At 42.6% G+C, this 18,307-nt stretch overlaps 1 protein-coding gene across 1 annotated transcript in view; it reads left to right on the top strand.

The window, feature by feature from the left end:
* Positions 1-940: 940 nt before the first annotated feature.
* The window catches only part of Ncald (neurocalcin delta), a 377,152-nt gene continuing 359,785 nt past the window's right edge, over positions 941-18,307 (top strand). Inside the window, exon 1 of the mRNA XM_042672983.1 lies at positions 941-997. The gene's annotated coding sequence lies outside the window, so the exon portion shown is untranslated. The remainder of the gene's footprint in view (positions 998-18,307) is intronic.

Here is an 18,307-nt window from a genome sequence, read left to right on the forward strand (position 1 = left end):
TCCTCGCCCCCCAGGACAGCGGCTCGCAACTTGGCGGAGGGACCGCCGGGGCGCGCGGGGCCGGAAGGGGGCGTCCGCGAGCTGGGTGGCGGGGAGTGGGGTGGGGTGCGGAGGGGGGCTTGGGGATCCTTGCCGGGGAGGAGGGGTACCCTTGTCTCCATCCCCCGGCTGCGGAGAGGCCCCGGGGGGGCGCCCCGGGGTGGGGGTCGGGGGGCTGGGCGGCCAAGGGCGCTGGATGAACTTGGCCGGGCATGGGTCTGTATTTTGCACCCCGGACCTGAAATGTCGGTGTCGGGGACGCGGCAGGGCGTGCTGGGGAGAAGTGTGTGAGTGTTTTCCAGTGCCGACCGGTTTATTTTTAGTTCCCGGGAAGCAGGATGTGTAACGTGGGTTGTGTCAGCCGGGGAGGGGCAGGAGGTCTCCCGGTCCGCAGGAAGTAGTGCACAAGTTTCTTGCACATGCTTGCTGTAACTTTCGTGCAGGGAGGAGAGAGGGCCCTGGGGCTCCCGGAGGGTCCCCCGCCTTCCCGCGGGTGGGCCCGTCCTGAGCCAGGGCCTTCTGCGCGGGCCTCGCTCCCGGCCCGCCATCTCTGGTGAAGGTGCATGCGAGATCTCTTCCGTGGGCCTGGGGAGGGAGGTGTGAAATTCAGAAGTGGGGCTGCAAAGGTCGTCCCCCTCGGTGAGAAGCGATCCACGGGCTGCGCAAAGTTCTCGGAGTGCAGATCACAGCGCGCACAGCCTGGCGGGCAGCGGCTCCCGCACGGTGCTAGCCAGGCTTGGAGGGTTTCCCCTCCACCTCCAAGTGGGAGGGGCCCCAGGCAGTGATGCTGGGCTGCCCTGGAGAGAAGGTGGGGTGGGGTGTGTGTGTGTGTCTGTCTGTCTGTGTAGGACACAAGCAGACCCGGGGAGAAGGCTGTAGAAAGGGAGAGTCAGTGCTCAGTCCCCTAAAATCAGGGGCCCGGAGGAACCCCGTTTGCATCCGTGCTGCCCTAGCGAAGGTGAGCATTTCTGCCTGTGGGCTTCTTGCTTAGCCCCTCCTGTTTGCTGATCTTGTTACCCAGAGGCGGGGGCGGGTGGGGGGTGGGGGGGAGCTGGTGGTTTCCTTCGGAGGCTGGATGCGTTGGTCCTCAGCAGCACTAAGCCTTACGCCTTGTCACTGCTGTGAAGGCTGCGCGCACGTGAGCTCTGAGTTTTGTTGCTGCTGATGGCTGATTTGGGTCTTACCCTCATCGCTCCCTGCATGAATGGCTCCGATTGCCTTCAAGCTGGGCTCCGTGCTTCCAATCAGGGCCACTTTGTTCTAGTTCATTCTCCCAACGGTGGACCTTCGTTCTGAAAATGACAAAGCGAAGCCAGTCATTTTGGTAAATCTTCTTCAGAGGTTTCCCGAGGCTTTCCGAATAGAGTTCAGACTCCAAGAATTTCTTGATTCCCTCCCTGACTTTCTATCTGGCCTCGTTTTCCAGGCCTCCCTAAGGGTAGGCTCTGCTCAAACCACCGAGTCCCAGAATTTGTCATCTCACCCTCTGTGCCTGTCAACTCCCGGGTATCCTTTCCTGTCCAGTTGTGTGACAGTGCCTTGCACAGACTGGGTGTCCTTTCTCCCCAGCGGAGTTACCCTTGCTTCATGCTTCATGTTACCCTGCTGATCCTATCTTGTTGCTCTGAATGCGGACATGCAGGTGTTTGTTGAATGAATAAGTGAAAGCCAAGTTGGGTCCCTTCGCTCAAGCCAGAATCAACAGGGAGAATAATAAAAAGGGGAACGCAATGACTCATTCTGTGTAGATTTCGCTACAATTAAAAAACTTTGGAAGCACTAAGCAATCAGGATTGGTCAGAAGAACTACTGCAGAGGCATTCACTCTTCTAATCATGAGGGAGCAGACTTACAATGCAGAACTATAGTGATTTGAACCTTTAATCTTGGTTCTGTAAGGAAAGGTCATGACGTGCCTGGGTCTTAGAACTCTTCCTTGGCTTATAGCTTCCTTCCAGGGTGTGTGTTTTTATCTTGTCTAGGGTTGGTCTGATGAGAACAGGAAACTCCCTGTCCTCAAGGCTACTGGGTCACTTTTTAGGCAATTTGATGTGTCCTGAAAGTGCTTCTCAGATTTAGGCAGCAATTCCAAAACTCTCATCTGCTCTCCCAGGAGCCTGGAGAGGAAGATGAGATGGGGCAGGTTGGGTTCTCTGCTGTAGCCCAGAAGGTGAGAACAAAGACTCCATTTTACATTTAAAAAAAGGATTATGGGCAAAACAAACAAACAAAGAAGAATGAGACAGAGACCATGCCTAAAACCCTATCTTTTTTTTTTTTTTTAAACTTTGGCAACCCTTAGTGTGGAGTGAGATGGATTTCATTTTGCATGTCATCTCTGATTGATTAGCAGTGGCTGCGTGAAAAACTGAGTCCAGGAAGAATCCAGGCCAGGACTTCAGACTCAGCAGGAGATCATGCTGTGGCCAATTAGTGATGTCTGTGAGGGAATGGGCTTACAGAGTGATGATGGGCAGATTTAGTGCTCACCATTCCCATCCGAGAGACAAATGGGAGGCCAGTGAAGACGGAAGTCAGGGACAAAGCACTAGGGTTGAAGTAGTCCTTATAAGAAGGCAGGACTTTCAACCACAGTGATAAACAACCTCCACAGAAAACATCAGCAGCTGCTGTTTACTGAGTGTTTTAAGAATGTTTGATGTGGGACTTGATTTAATCTTTGCACTTTTTCAAGAGATACTATCTTAATTAGAGTGTAGTTCCGTTGTGCCAAAGCTCCCCAAACTCAAACTAAAAAAGAAAGAGTATTCTTTTTGCTCTGACAATTCTTCAGTCCAGAGAAGACTCTTCAGGCATATCTTGATTCAGGGTTGTTGGTGAGCCCTAAGCTCTCGGTCTCTGTTTTTTTTTTTTTTGGGTCCAGTCATGGGGCCTGAACTCTGGGCTTGGGCGCTGTCCCTCAGCTCTTCAGCTCAAGGCTAGTGCTCTACCACTTGAATGACAGCGCCACTTCCGGCTTTTTTCTTTTTGCTTATGTGGTGCTGAGGAATCGAACCCAGGGCCTCATGCATGCAAGGCAAGCACTCTACCACTGAGCCACCTTCCCAGCCCCCGTCTCTGTTCTTGGTTTGCTGTCTTGGACTGGGAATTTTGAGTCCTCATCTCATTGTAGGAGGGCTGGTAGAGCTGCAGACCTCATGTAACTGGGCTTTAAATCCAGCTGAAGAAGGAATCTGAATGCCTACATTGCTGAGGATGACTCCTTGACATTGTTGTTTGGCATTGCTCAGATCTGGGTCTCTTCCCTGTGGTAGGGGTCATAGGTTACCATACTTGGGCTTGGTCATAGGCTAAGAAGTAGGACCAGAAAATTATGATACCATCACCATGAGATGAGCCCTTGATTACAAAACAACAGATGTTCACTCTCATTCTGTGAGCATTCCCTCTTCACAGAGAAGGCAAACAGGGCAAGGAGCGCCCAATCACTTGGCCAAGGTCACGTGACTAGGAAACCAAAGCACTCTGATTTGAAACCCACAATTTATGCACTTAGTAGAATTATCTGAGAACAGAATACTGAGAGCGAGTTTCACAGCTCAGTAGCTTCAAAAATTGAAAGTATTGATTGGTCAGAAGAAATGAGACAGAACATTGGGTAGAGTTTTATTCATTCAGCCAATTTTTTGGGGGGAAGTTTCTTTACGTTTAGCATTGGGTTAAGTTCTCCAGATGCGCACAGTGCAGTCCTCCATCTTTAATTAAGCTAAGGAGCAAATGAGGGGGAGGAGGAGGCTCAGGAGCTGAGCCCCTGTCATGGGAACAATGGCCTTCCATCTTGCTGACAGGCCCAGGTAGATAAGGAATGGATGTTGCTTCAATACATTTTCTAAAAATGTTAAATACGTAGTATAAAATTTACCATTTAATTGATTTCAAATGTTCAGATTTTTAAAAATGAGCATCCATTAATTATACAAGAGGAGTTTCATTGTGACATTTCCCTACAAACTTACAATGTGTCCTGATCAAACTCTGCCTGCTCTTTTACTTTAAGTAGCACCCTCCCCTTCTTAAAACAATTACAAAAGATTCCATTATTCTTTTTTCATACATGCAAATAGACTATTAAATGTTTCATTCTGTGTCATTAAGTATATTCATGTTATTACACAACCATCACCACCATTTCTCTCCAGATCTTTTTCTTCTTCTCACATTGAAACTTTAAACCCATTAAACAATAGCTTCTCATTCCCCTCTCTCCCCAGCTCCTGGCAACCAACGTTTACTTTCTGTCTGTAAATCAGGTTATTCTAAGAACCTTATAGAGGGGCTGGAAAGGTGGCATGCGTTGCATGCATGAGTCCCTGGGTTCGATTCCTCAGCACCACATAAGAAGAAAAAGCTGGAAATGGGGCTGAGGCTCAAATGGTAGAGCACCAGCCTTGAGCTGAAGAGCTGAGGGACAGCACCCAAGCCCAGAGTTCAGGCCCCATGACTGACAAAAGAAAAAAGAAAAAAAAAAAGAGCATAGACTCATATATTTGTCTTTTTGTGACCGGATTATTTTTTACTAGACATGATGTCCTCAAGTCTGTGTCAGACTTTGTTTTTTGAAGATTGAATAATATTCCACTGATGTGCAAAGCATATTTTGTTATTTCATTTGTTGGTGAACGCTTGGATTGCTTTCACCTTTTGGTTGTTGTGCATACTGCCACTATGAACATATGTATGTTCAAATTCCTACTTTCAGTTTAGGTTTATACTCACAAGGGAAATATCTGGACCATATGGTGTGTAATTTTTTGAGTAACTGCCCTACTATTTTCCACAGTGGTACCAATTTAAATATCCATCAGCAGTGCACAAGGGGTAGAATTTTTCTTCTTCCTACTCATCATTTGATATTTTCTTCTCCTTTAAAAAAAAATAATAACTATCCTCATGAATGGGATGTGTTGAATAATTCTTTTTAAATTTATTTTTTATTTAGAGTACATTAATAGTATAAGGGGCTGCATTATTATGCTCAAAACACAAGAAAAAAAGAGATAATTATAGGCCAATCTCTTTGAAGAACATAGAAGCAAAAATTCTCGATAAAGTCCCACAATTGAAATTCAATAACATATTAAAAAGATCATACACCATGATTACGTTGGCTTCATTCTGGGAATACAAGATTGGCTAAACATATATAAGTCAATCTAACATGAACAGAATCAGAGACAGAAATCACATGATCATCCCAATTGATGCAGAAAGCCCATCTAATAGAATTCAGTATTCTTTGATGATTAAAGCTCTGAAGAAGCTAGGAACAGAAGGAGTATACCTCAACACAATAAAAGCTGTATATGACAAACCTATAGCCAGCATCATACTAAATGGGAAAACCTGAAATTATTTCATCTCAAATTAACAATGAAACAGCATATTCACTTCCCTATGCTTAGTGTGTGTGTGTGTGTGTGTGTGTGTGTGTGTGTGAGAGAGAGAGAGAGAGAGAGAGAGAGAGAGAGAGAGAGAGAGAGGGAGAGGGAGAGGGAGAGAGAGAGAGAAAGTTTTAGTGCCTGGGCTCTGTCCTTGAGCCTTTGTGCTCAAGGCCAGTGCTCCACCACAGCTCTACCTCTGGCTTTTTGGTGGTTAATTGGTGATAAAAGTCTCCAGACTTTCTTCCCTGGGCTGGCTTTGAACTACAATCCTCAGATAATAGCCTTTGGAATAGTTAAGATTGTAGGAATGAGCCACCAGTGCCCAGCAACTTTTTTTTTTTTTTTAATTTCACAATAAGACAAGAGAAAGAAATAGATCCAAATTGAAGAAGTCAAATTATCTCTATTTTTAGATGATAGGATTCCATGCTTAAGACCCTAAAGATTCCATCAAAGACCTTCTAGACTTTATGAACACTTTTGGTAATAATGTAGCAGGATTGAATCCATTCTTTTTTTGTCATGGAGTTTGAACTCAGGGCCTGAGTGCTGTCCCTGAGCTTTTTCAGGCTAGGGCCCTACCACTTTGAGCCACAGCACCACTTCCAGTTTTTTGGTGGATAATTGGAGATGAGAGTCTCACGAACTTTTCTGCCTGGGCTGGCTTTGAACTGCTATCTTCAGGTCTCAGCCTCCTGAGTAGCTAGGATTATAGGCGTGAGCCACTGGTGCCCAGCTTGAATACATTCTTGAAAATGGGGCTGGAAATGTTGGCTTGGTGGTAGAGTGCTTGCCTAGCATGCATGAGACCCTGGGTTTGAATCCTCAGTACCACATAAACAAAAGTAAGTAACTAAATAAAATATGTTGGAGTCAAATTGTGGGGGATAGTGTAGGGAATCAACTGCATCCTGAGGGGGGCGGGGTGCAGTGGGAAGGTACTCAGTGTTTGTCACGCATGTGACAAACAGCAAGATCAGGGTGACATCAGAGGGATAGAGGGGGGCAGACGCTGAGAAGTCTAACTTTTAAATTCTTTATATGAAAGAGAGCCAGATAGTTTTCTCTCTATTTCTATGCCTGGGTGTTATGTTTATCCCCACCCTGCATGGTAGTAACCTTGGGGGAGGGGATTCCTTAGACAAGTTGGAGTCATTAATAAAAACTATAAGACCACATGCCTGAAGGAGGTCTAAGAGTTAATTCAGTTATTCCTGGCAAACCCTCTGAAGGATTTATTCAGTAGGGTCCTGTAGGAAGCCCATGAATATTCAGAACTGGGTAACCGGAAGAAAGGTTAGTAAGCAACTATGAACACAGAGGCAGGCCCAGTGACCTTCGTGGTAGTGCCAGGGTGCCCTGACAGGGTGATGCAGATGCAGTTTGTGGAACTGCTCTGGGAGCAGGTTGAGTGGAGAGGGCTGAGGGCGAGAGCTGTGCCCACAGCGGGGGAAGCAGCTCTTCTCAAACTGTGACATGCAGGGGATCTTGCAGGCAGGCAGGTGAGGTAGTCCCCGCAGCCCTTCTTCCCAGTCCTGACAGCACCACCCTCTTCTGTAGCTAGCGCTTCCCCAGTGCTCAGAGTAACAAGTACATGTCACCTGTCTTCTGGGCTAGAGCAAGCCGCCACCTTCAGTGCACACAGAATGTGCTGCTTTAGAACTCATAGTTTCCATTCCCAGCGCTTGTGACGCTCGACACCACCAGTGAGAGATGAGGCTGAGGGCTTGCGTTTGTTTCCGGTGGCCTCTGTAAGTAACTGTCACAAACGAGGTGTTTGATCCAGCAGGAAGCTGTTCTGTCATGATTCCGAAGGCTCTATGTCCAAGCAGAGGAGTTGGCAGGGACCTACTTTCTCTAGAAGCTCTGGGGGAGAAATCTCTCTTCCTCCTTCTCTCCCTCCTTCTATCTATCTATCTATCTATCTATCTATCTATCTATCTATCTATCTATCTATCTATCTATCTATCTATCTATCTATCTATCTATCTGTCTCTATCTATCTATCTATCTATCTATCTATCTATCTATCTATCTATCTATCTATCTGTCTCTATCTATCTATCTATCTATCTATCTATCTATCTATCTATCTATCTATCTATCTACCTACCTACCTACCTACCTACCTACCTACCTACCTACCTACCTACTTTCTGTCTGTCTACAGGAACTCTATATTGCTCAGGCTGGTCTTGAGCTTTCAGACTCAAGCGATCTTCCTGTCTCACACTCTCAAGCTGGGGCTTCAACTATGAACTTCCCTCATTTAGATTCTTGTCTCTTAGCTCCCAATGGCTTCCAGAATTCTTGGTGTCAAGACTGTATTGTTTCAACTTCTACTCTATGATGGAACCACCTCCTCCACTTCTCTGTCCATCTCTCCTCTGTATATATTTTCTAGGGACACTGTCACTGAATTTAGGGCCTACTTACATATCCATGACTATTTTATTGCACAATCCCTAACTTACTTACATCTGCAGACTCTTTTTGTAAGTAAGGACACATTCTCTGACTCCAGAGCTTGGAACGTGAACATTTGGTGTATGTGTATGTGGGGGGAACTCAGGAGTGTTCCCTAAAACTCTTGATTCTCTTGGTGATTTTCTTTTGGTGATACTGGGATTTGAGCTCAGGGCCTCGAACTTGCCAAACAGATACTCTACCACTTGAGCCACACTTCCAGTTCTGGTTCCATTTTGATGCCTGTAGATTTTATTCATCCCATGGATTCTAATTTCCTGGACACAGTAGAGATTTCATAAGTGCTTTTGGTTTGACCTTTTGAAATTGTCTTTTAACTTTAAATAATAATAAAGCAATAATAAATAATAAAACAAACAAATATTTAAAGTTTACTCTTCTTTATTTCTAAGAAGGAGTGATGCTGGGTGCTGGTGTTTCCTGCCTATAATCCTAGCTACTGAGGACTGAAGTTCAAACACAGTCCAGGAAGGAAAGTCCAGGGATCTCATCCCCAATTGACCACCAAGAAGCCAGAAATGGAGCTGTTGCTCAGGCAGTAGAGTGCTAGCCTTGAGCAAAAAAAGCTCAGGGACAGTGCCCAGGTTCTAAGTTCAATCCCAGGTACTGGCACATAAATATATAAATAAACAAAGCCTACATAAATAATAAAATAATGTGAAAGGAATGAAAAAGACTGTGAAGGCTGAATTGCTTTTTACCGTGTATGAAAGTTTGCTGTGTGTAGCTTTGCTAGATCGTGTCTTATTATTTTTTTTCTGGGGCCTTGCCAAATGCACTTACAAATCTACTTACTCAGAGGAAGGCTGAGGATGGAGTCTTCCAGGAAGAGGATGCAGAAGGAGTAATGGCACATTTCTAGGCTTTTAGAAAGCACTGGTTCTAGAAGACTATTTACTGATGTTGGTGGCACCTCTGTTAGCCTTTTGCCCAAGAAGTTTGAGTGCTGAGTATCGACTTGGGATCTGTGTGCTCTCAGAATGCCAGTGAGGTACAGGGGAACTCTGCCTGTTCCCTGGCTAATTTGATGTGTGTAGTTCAGCAAATGAGATACAGTATAGCGGGAGAGTCCAGGGCATGAATTATTCTGATGGCTGTCTGCATTGATGGTGTTAACTGGGGAAGAGCTCAAACCCATTCAGTCTGTGCTCTGAAGAAGCAGTTCTAATTAAGGCTGGTTTGTCTGTAGGGGGCAGGGTTGTTTGGTTTCTCATCTACTTTGCAGTTTCACTTCAAATGACAGAAAGGAAAGAGAATAGAAAGGGTAAAAATGCCCCGGTAGCTTTTCATGTTCCATAGTCTCTTGTGTCATTATTACTCTGGTTAATGTTACATTGGGATCATTTTACTTTGAAGAAGTGCATCTGGAATACTGTGATACTAAACAGAATTCAGTCTCACCAGTTGAGGAAAAGGGTTTGGTCTCCTAGAGGACCAACAATGTGATTTGTAGTACTTGGAGAAAAAAAAAATGAAGACACGAAACACTTTGTTAAGAAAATATGAAGAGTTCCAACATGGCGACTGCAGAGCAGTCAGGCCAGAACAGGGTTCTCTGCGCGTGGGGCTCTGTGAGGGCTCAGGTGGCTCATCTGTGCAGCTGGCCCGGCCTCACAGAAATGCTACAGATGGCATCCTTGTGTTCCCCACGCCACCTTCTCATCTCTCAGAGTCACAAGGCCTGCTTGCTCTGCTTCTGCGAGAGCGCAAGGTCCTCCACATGGGGTGAGTGCAGCAAGTGGGCTGGCTTGCTTCTGATGCCTCCACCCTACCCCAACCCCTCCAACAGCTTCTTTTCCACTGGACTGTGGGCCCTAAGGGACACTCTCTATTCACTGATATCAGGGATCATCCTTATTCCCAACTCTGAAGGATAATTTGGCTAATAGTGCATCCAGCTGGAGGTAGAGGGTGGAAAAAGAGTGAGGGTGGGTATCTGTTTCTCCCCTCCCTCCTTTGGGTTGCCTGCTGTGTTGGTTGTGGCTGTGATCAGAAACCACAGCTCTTGCCATCTGTTCCTTCCACACAGCCTTGCTCTTCAAGTCCCCATCAGCCATTTCCTCCCCTAGTATCTTCAGGCCCAAGCCTGGTCATGGTTTCTTGCTATGGGTAGCCTTTGAGTCTTGTACCATCCTTCACGCTGAACCCTTCATTGCTTTCTTCTAATTACTTCTCTAGGAGTCCTCAATAGGACTAAGGAACAGCCTCTGTAGGTTCCTGATTGAGCCATAATCAACTCAGTGACTCTGTGCCAGGGTTTGGTGATGCACTGAGCTGTTTCCAAGGGAGAAAGGGAAGGTTTTGGATGTGATAACAAGAAACTCTGATAGATTGGCTTCTAGATGGTTTGTGCCATTAGATTCCGCTTTGTGAGACTGTAACAAAGTATCTGGACTAATCAATTTACAAAGAAGAAAGATCAGTTTTGGCTCACAGTTTTGGAGGTTTTAGTCAGTGGTTGGCTTCATTGCTTTTGAGTCTATGGTGCTCAGGAAGCAAAGAGAGAGGAAGGTCTCACCATCTTCAAGAGCATGACCTTGTGCTTGGCTGTACTGATCTAATTTCTTGACCTAATCATAATCAAGAAATATTGCTTGACTAATGTGATTATATACAATCTCTCATCTGTACTACACCACTTTTTTAGTGTGTGGCAATAGTGGAGTGTGAACTCAGGGCCTCATTCTCCCTAAGCTGATGTTCTATCACTGAACTGTGCCCACAGCCCTTTCATGATTTAGTTGTTTTTCAGATAGCTCTGTTTGTCTTGGTCAGCCTCAGACCATAATTTTCCCAGTACTTCCCACAGCATAATCCCATGGGATGACAAGAGTGTGATTTCTGGCTATAAAAGAACACTTTTTTTCTTTTTCAGTTCTTTTTTCATTATCATGTCTTACTTATACTGAGGAGTTTCATTGTGTTATTTTCTTTCTTTCTTTCTTTTCTTTTTGTCAGTCATGGGGCTTGAACTCAGGGCCTGGGTACTGTCCCTGAGCTTTTCTGCTCAAGGATGGCACTTTACCACTTTGAGCCACAGCACCACTTCCAGTTTTCTGGTGGGTAATTGGAGATAAGAGTCTCATGAACTTTCCTGCCCCAGCTGGCTTGGACCTGTGACCCTAAGATCTCAGCTTCCTGAGTAGTTAGGATTATAGGTGTGAGCCACCGGCACCTGGCTCATTGTGCTATTTTCATATACAATGTATTCTGATCAGGTTCATCCTCTCTATTATACCTGATAATTCTCCTGTCTCTTCCCCCCATTTTTCAAATAGTATATGATGGGGTCCCTTATGGTATCTATCTATCTATCTATCTAATTTGAACCTCTTCACCTTCTACTACCCTCTCTTTTCTTCCTCCTTATTTCAATATTCACTCCCCAGATTGCTTTTATTCTCATTCCCTATTATTATTGCTGTTGTTATCATTTTTTTAGGTCTAGATTCTGCATATGAGCAAAAATGTGATATTTGGCTTTTGAGCTTGCCCGCATCAACCTGATGATCTCCAGTTCCATCTACTGCTTTACAAATAACCATTCTTCTTCTGGCTGAATAATACTCCATTGTGTATGTATACCACATTTTCTTTATCCTTTCATTAGTCCTTGTGCACCTGGGCTGATTCCACAATGAATCTATTGTGACAAATGTCACACATGGGCACTTTTGAGAATGAAGGGGCACTGAAAACAGGGACTGTTGGGGGCTGGAAAAATGGATATATAGCCATCTTAATTAAGAGGGGCTTATACGGTAGTTTTCCAATATGGTTTTAAAATTTGCTAGTCTTTTTTGTATTAGTCTATATTTGGTTTATGAGATAAAAACATGACATTTGAAAAACACAGGAAAACACAGAAAAAATACATTGAATCCTCTTTGTACTCTAATAGATATTGACTCAATTTTGAGGCAGTGGGCTAGAGCCTCCTGCAGAGCTAGAGTCACATTTTATAATTTATTGTGCTACTCAAGGCTACTTAGTACCTATTAACAAACTTTCTTCTTTTCTTACAGAGTTTTCTAATAAAGGCTTTTCTTATAGTTCTGAGCACTTTTGTTCAAAAGATGTCAAAAATAGATTTACATATATATTCCCCTGCCCCCCTCAAACATCTTTGTTTTTCTGGTTGCCTGGGTGACATTTCCAAGAGAATGTATGCTAATCTGCTATTATTAAAGCAGAGATAAATTGGAAACTATTTTTAGGTTCTTCTATACTTTTTATTTTCTCTACTAGAGTAGTTAATTTGTTTCTATTATCTGAAGACCATACATAGCTTCCTTCCTGTAGTTCTAATTTGAGGGTTGTTTAATTTTGAAAATGGATATAGTAATTATGTATCTTATGCAGAATGGTTAAATGTATATTGATGTTCATTTTGTTAATGGCTAGTAGGTTTAATTTAATTAATTTATTTTTTGTGCCAGTACTGGGGCTTGAACTCAGGGCCCGGTGCTTTCCCTCAGTTTTTTTGCTCAAAGCTAACACTGTACAACTTGAGTCATACCCCACTTCTGATTTTTGCTGGCTAATTGGAGAAGAGTCTCCCAGCCTTCTGACCAGACTGGCTTTAAAACACAACCCTGAGATCCCAGCTTCCTTACTAGCTAGGATTACAGGCAAGAGTTACCAGTGCTAGGTTGAACAGTTATTTTCTCACAGGCTGTCCAGATCATGCTTAGTAATGAATCTTTTTGGAATAAGAAACTGAATGTGGAGGTGGTGTGGCCCGTAGTTCCGTAGACAATCAAACATGTTCCCCATGTAGCCGGATACAGCTGGTTTCTAGTCTCAGTTGAGCACTTAGTGGCTAAGAGACCCCCTGTATCTGCACAAGGTGAACAGTAACAGTGCCTGCCTTCTGGGGTTGTGTGTGTATGTGTGGCTCCATGGATTCACAGTGCACTGGCTCACATATAGAAGACATGTTGCTGCTCTTTAATATCGAAGGGACAGGTGCCTCATACCTTTTAGAAAGTAATTTTAGAAAATAATCTTATATAAGTTATCACAAATAGTTAGGCTTACTGAAGAGGTTAAATTAAAGGGATTAGAATTTTCCTGGCTAATACATTTTTGTTTTTATAAACATTTCAAAGAATTCCTTTCTATGGTACATACCCTTGGGTATAGTTATATATGTTTATATACAAATAAAATATAAATATACATATTTATATATGCATTATTTTTATATATAATAAATATTATACATATTATATTTATATATATTTATATTTATATACCCAAGGGTATCTACCATATAATAGTATGGAAGTTAAACATCTCTAGTCTGCCCCTATACTTACTTACTATTGTGTTGTTTATTAATTTATTGTGAAGGTGATAAGCAGGGGGGTTAGAGTTAACTAAGTAAGGTAATGAGTACATTTCTTTTTAAACACTATTATTCCCTCCCTCATTTTCTCCTACTGACAACTCCCCACTCCTCTCCTGGCCCCCAAGTTGGATGTTCATTTCCAACACAGTGTCTGGTAAGTATCTTTGTTGCATTTTAGTTCATCCTTTGTCCTGCTGTTTCTGTGACTCCCTTTCCCTTCCACAGATCCAGTAAGCTCATATATGAGACAAAGGGTACAGAAAACTAAAACAGAATCTGCCCCTATACTTTTAGAAGCAAAACTGTAGAGTTATCATGCATAAATCAGTTGTTCGAAGGCAGCCAGAGTTAATACTTAGTGTATTCTTTTGGAGGGGGTTGTCAGTATTAGGCTTTGAACTCATAACCTCACTTTCTCCCTTAACTTTTTTGCTCAAGGCTGGCACTTTATACTTGGGCCATGTCTCTATTTCTGGATTTTTGGTGAGTCATTGGAGGTAAGAGTCTCACAGACTTTTCTGCCCAGACTGGTTCAAACCATGATTCTTAGTTCCCAGCCTCCTGGTTAAATAGGATTATAGTTGTAAGCTACCAGCACCTGACTTAGGATATTCTATCAACTTTATGTAAGGATTTAAAAAATAAAATGTAGGTATTTATATGATATGTTTCTATAGTGTTAAACATAATTTATTTTAATTAATATATATTAATTGTATAAAGGAATTTCATTGTAATGTGTCCATCTACGCATGCAATGTTCTTTGATCAAATGTAGCCAGCTATTACTCTTCTATAGAAAGGATGGAATGCTTATCTAATTATTGTGTGTGCTTGAAAGGTAAGAGCCTGGAAGTGGCGCTGTGGCTCAAGTGGTAGAGCGCTCGCCTTGAGCTGAAGAGCTGAGGGACAATGCCCAGGCCCAGAGTTCAAGCCCCATGACCGACAAAAAAAAAAAAAAAAAAAAAACTTAAAAAAAAAAAAAAAGAAAGGTAAGAGCCTAAGGCAGGATGGCATGTGAAGTACTATGGTTAGGGATCTGAGATGATTAATTTGACTGTGTGGAAAGTTTGGGAGGAGAGCTGGGCTTTAATGTATTGTATTTACAAGTGTTGTATTTACAACTGGGTGGTGGGGGCTCCTTTTGCTCCTACTCTTTTGCATAGCTATTCTAGTTTTTGAAGAACAGATTGATTCCTTAGAGTTTATCTTGATACTCTTGAGGACAGGAAAAGGAGGAAGCACACACACACACACACACACACACACACACACACACACACACACACACAAGTCTCTTTAGATACCTAATCTCAAAGTTCTGATGGAATGGTTAGAGTATAAGGTCCTTGATGGATATTGCTCTGTGGCTTGTTGGAGACTGGGATGAGTTTCCATGGCCTCATCCTTTGGAAGAAATGACCATCATTCCCTAAAGACACATAGTGAGGATCAAAAGTCTCACTGCTTTCTAAGGAAAGCAACAGGAAGACATTTGAAGAATATATTTTCTAGCCTTTGGGCTCTCCATGCACTGTCCTGTTGTCCCATGATTATGAATGTACATATGTGTATATGGACACATATATATATATATATATAATATACAAATATACATACATACACACACACACACACACACACACACATATATATATATATATATAATTTACAAAATATAGAAAAGAAGAAAGAAGCTAGGCACTGGTGGTTCACACCTATAATGCTAGCTACTCAGGAGGCTGAGAGCTGAGGATCATGGTTCTAAACCAGCCCAGTCAGGAAAGTCTGTGAAACTTGTCTGCAATGAATCACAGAAAAAGCTGGAAGTGGCACTATGGCTCAAATGGTGGAACACGAGCCTTGAGCAAAAGGAGGCCAGGGAGAGGCCTAGGCCCAGAGTTCAAGAAGAAACATAAAAGCTGTCACCTATATCCCACATCCACAAATCAGCCAACGACAAATGCTAGAGGGGATGTGGAGAAAGATGAACCCTATTACACTGCTGGTGGGAATGTGCACTTATACAACCACTTTGGAAAGCAGTCTGGAGGGTCCTTAGAAAGCTAAAGATTGACCTCCCTTACGACCCAGTCATACCACTTCTAGGCATCTACCCTGAACAACAGGAACCAATATACAAGGACACGTGCACCTCCATGTTTATTGCAGCACTGTTTACAATAGCTAGGATATGGAAACAACCCAGATGCCCCACCACAGATGAATGGATCCAAAAATTATGGTATCTATACACAATGGAATATTATGCAGCCATTAGAAATGACAAAATAATGGCATTTTCAGGGAAATGGATGGAGCTAGAAGGAATCATGTTGAGCGAGGTAAGCCAAGAGCAAAGAGACAAATGGTACATGGTCTCCCTGATAAGTGGATGCTAACTCCAAAATGTTAGGTGATACGACAAAATTAACAGGACTTAAGAAACAAAGAACTCCCACTCATCTGGGCGAACCACTACTAAATATCCCCATGCTGCTGATCACATGTATGGTGTATATGTGTATACCAATATATGTTATAGACTGTGATAGACAATTTGCTCCAGGAAAGTTAGAATGAACTTGTGACTTTAAATGAGCATCATTATTCCACAATACTGTGAAATTTGGGAAATTATGTAATCACTTAATCACAATTAAAAAAAAAAAGAACCTTGGGGAAGGTAGGGAGGGAAGGGATGGCAGGGGGAAAACAATGGAGGGGGTAACAATGCTCAATAGGAAGTGTACTCATTACCTTGCTCATGTAACTGTAACCCTCTGTATAGTATCTTTACAATAAAAAATAAAAAAACTATCACCTATAATTTTGATATTCAAAAGCAATTTGTTTGAGTATTGGCTGTGCTTTAGGTGGCGCTGAGGATTAATTTATGGCCCCATGTTAGCCAGGAGGATTTATTTTCATTATGTTATCTTGAAAAATGTCTTAGTTACATAGCCATGTTTACATACATTTTAAAATTATGGTTTCAAGTAATTGCATATCCCAAGCATTTTATACTATAAATTAAAAAAATTTTTGGCTATGCATCTATTGAATGGATATACTCCGGTTTGCTTTCCATTTTTGGTCATTTTGTCAAACCTTAAAAAAATTCTTACCAGTATTATTTGTGTACAATAATATCTATTTCCACCCTAGGGTACACACGTGCATGTGTGTGTGTGTGTGTGTGTGTGTGTGTGTTCATGCTGGGGCTTGAACTAAGGACCTGGGACATGTCCTTTAGCGTTTTTGCTCAAGGATGGCATTCTACCACTAAAGCCAAACCTTTTATGGTGGTTATCTGATGATAAGAGTCTTGGACTTCCCTATCCAGGTTGGCTTTGAACTGTAATCCTCAAAACTCAGCATCTTGAGTAGTTAGGATTATAGGCATGAGCCAGCAGTGCCTGGCCCTAGGATATATTTGTAAGTTGATGGTTCAGACATTAAGACATAGTTTTGCAATGTGCTGTCCAAATGGTTTAGGTCATATTATGCTGGGCCACTGTGTTCATCTCGTGCCTGCCTGTCTTCACTGTGGAACATTTTTGCTAACTTAGTAACCTTAAATATTTTCTTTTATTTGTATTTCTTTGATTACTAATGAGGCCAAACATTTCTTTTTCAAATTATACACTAGTTGTAATGATTCTTTCCCTAATTTTTAGTTGAATGTTCTTTGCCCCTATTTTTCATCAGTTAAAATTTAAATTCTTTCTTTTTATACTACAAAAGTAATACAAGCTTGTGATAATAAGAGAGACAATTCAGGATATAGATACACAAAAACAAAGCTGTCAGCTGGGAGCCTATGGCTCCTGTCTGTAATCCTAGATTCTCAAGAGACCAAGATCTAAGGATCTTGGCTGGAAGCCAGATGGGGTAGACAAATCAGAGAGAGTCACATCTCCAATTAACATCAAAAAGCTGGAAGTTGAGGTGTAGCTCAAGTGGTAGAGCACCAGCCTTGAGTGTAAAGGCTGAGGCAGAGTGTGAGGTGCTGAGTTCAAGCCACAGTACAGGCACCAAAACTCTAGATTTATGCCACTCCCAGTCCTTGCAGGGAGCCAGCATTAAAGGTCTGCTGTGTATGTCTCTACGTCTATTTGTGCAGACAAATAGGGTTGATTTTCAATATCTACAGGTTAGTAACCACAGACTCAACCGAACTTGGACCAGAAATATTTGGAAAGTAAAACTGCATCTGTATTGAATATGCACAGACTTTGCTTGTCATTACTCCCTAAATACAGCAATTTATGTAGTCTTTACATTGTAGTAGGTACTATACACAGTCTAGAGATGATGTCAAGTGTGCGGGAGGTAGCATGTGTGTTCTGTGCCAATACCACATGGTTTATATAGGGAATTTGAGCATCTGCAAACTTGGGTATCCACAGGACTTTTGGAACCATTACTCTGTAGATACAGAGGGAGGATAGTATGTTTTATTTAAAGATACAAGTGGGGCTAGTTTTGTTATCAAAACCAGAGGGGCTAGTTTTATTATCAAAATCAGAGTTGTAGTGAAGGTATTTTTCTGTAACTTACTTTGTTTTTCCTTTTCCCTTTTCTTTTTGTTGGTTATGGGGCTTGCACTCAGGGCATGGGCACTAATCTGAGCTCTTTTTGCTCTGTTACTTTGAGCCACAGCACTACTTCTGGTTTTCTGGTGGTTAATTGGAGATAAGAGTCTCAAGGCCTTTCCTGCACGGGCTGACTGTGAGCCTCCGTCCTCAGATTTTAGCCTCTTGGTTAGCTGGGATTACAGGTGTAAGCCACCAGCACTCAGCTGTTTTTCTTTTGAAATATATATTATGGGCATAAAAATCTTCAATACCATACAATAAAACATCTTTGGCACATTTGCTACAGTATTTCCCTAGAGTGTCACTAGCCTGTTGGTCATGGCTTGACATTGTTGAGTGGGAAAATGTTCCCCTGTGATTTCTTCTACTGTCAGAACAGCCCGCTCGGCCCTTCAGAGGCAGACATCTGCAATTCTGTGGTCTGA

This window comes from Dipodomys spectabilis, unplaced genomic scaffold (assembly GCF_019054845.1).
Source record: "Dipodomys spectabilis isolate Male_0828 unplaced genomic scaffold, ASM1905484v1 ptg000783l, whole genome shotgun sequence".
Taxonomy (NCBI): domain Eukaryota; kingdom Metazoa; phylum Chordata; class Mammalia; order Rodentia; family Heteromyidae; genus Dipodomys; species Dipodomys spectabilis.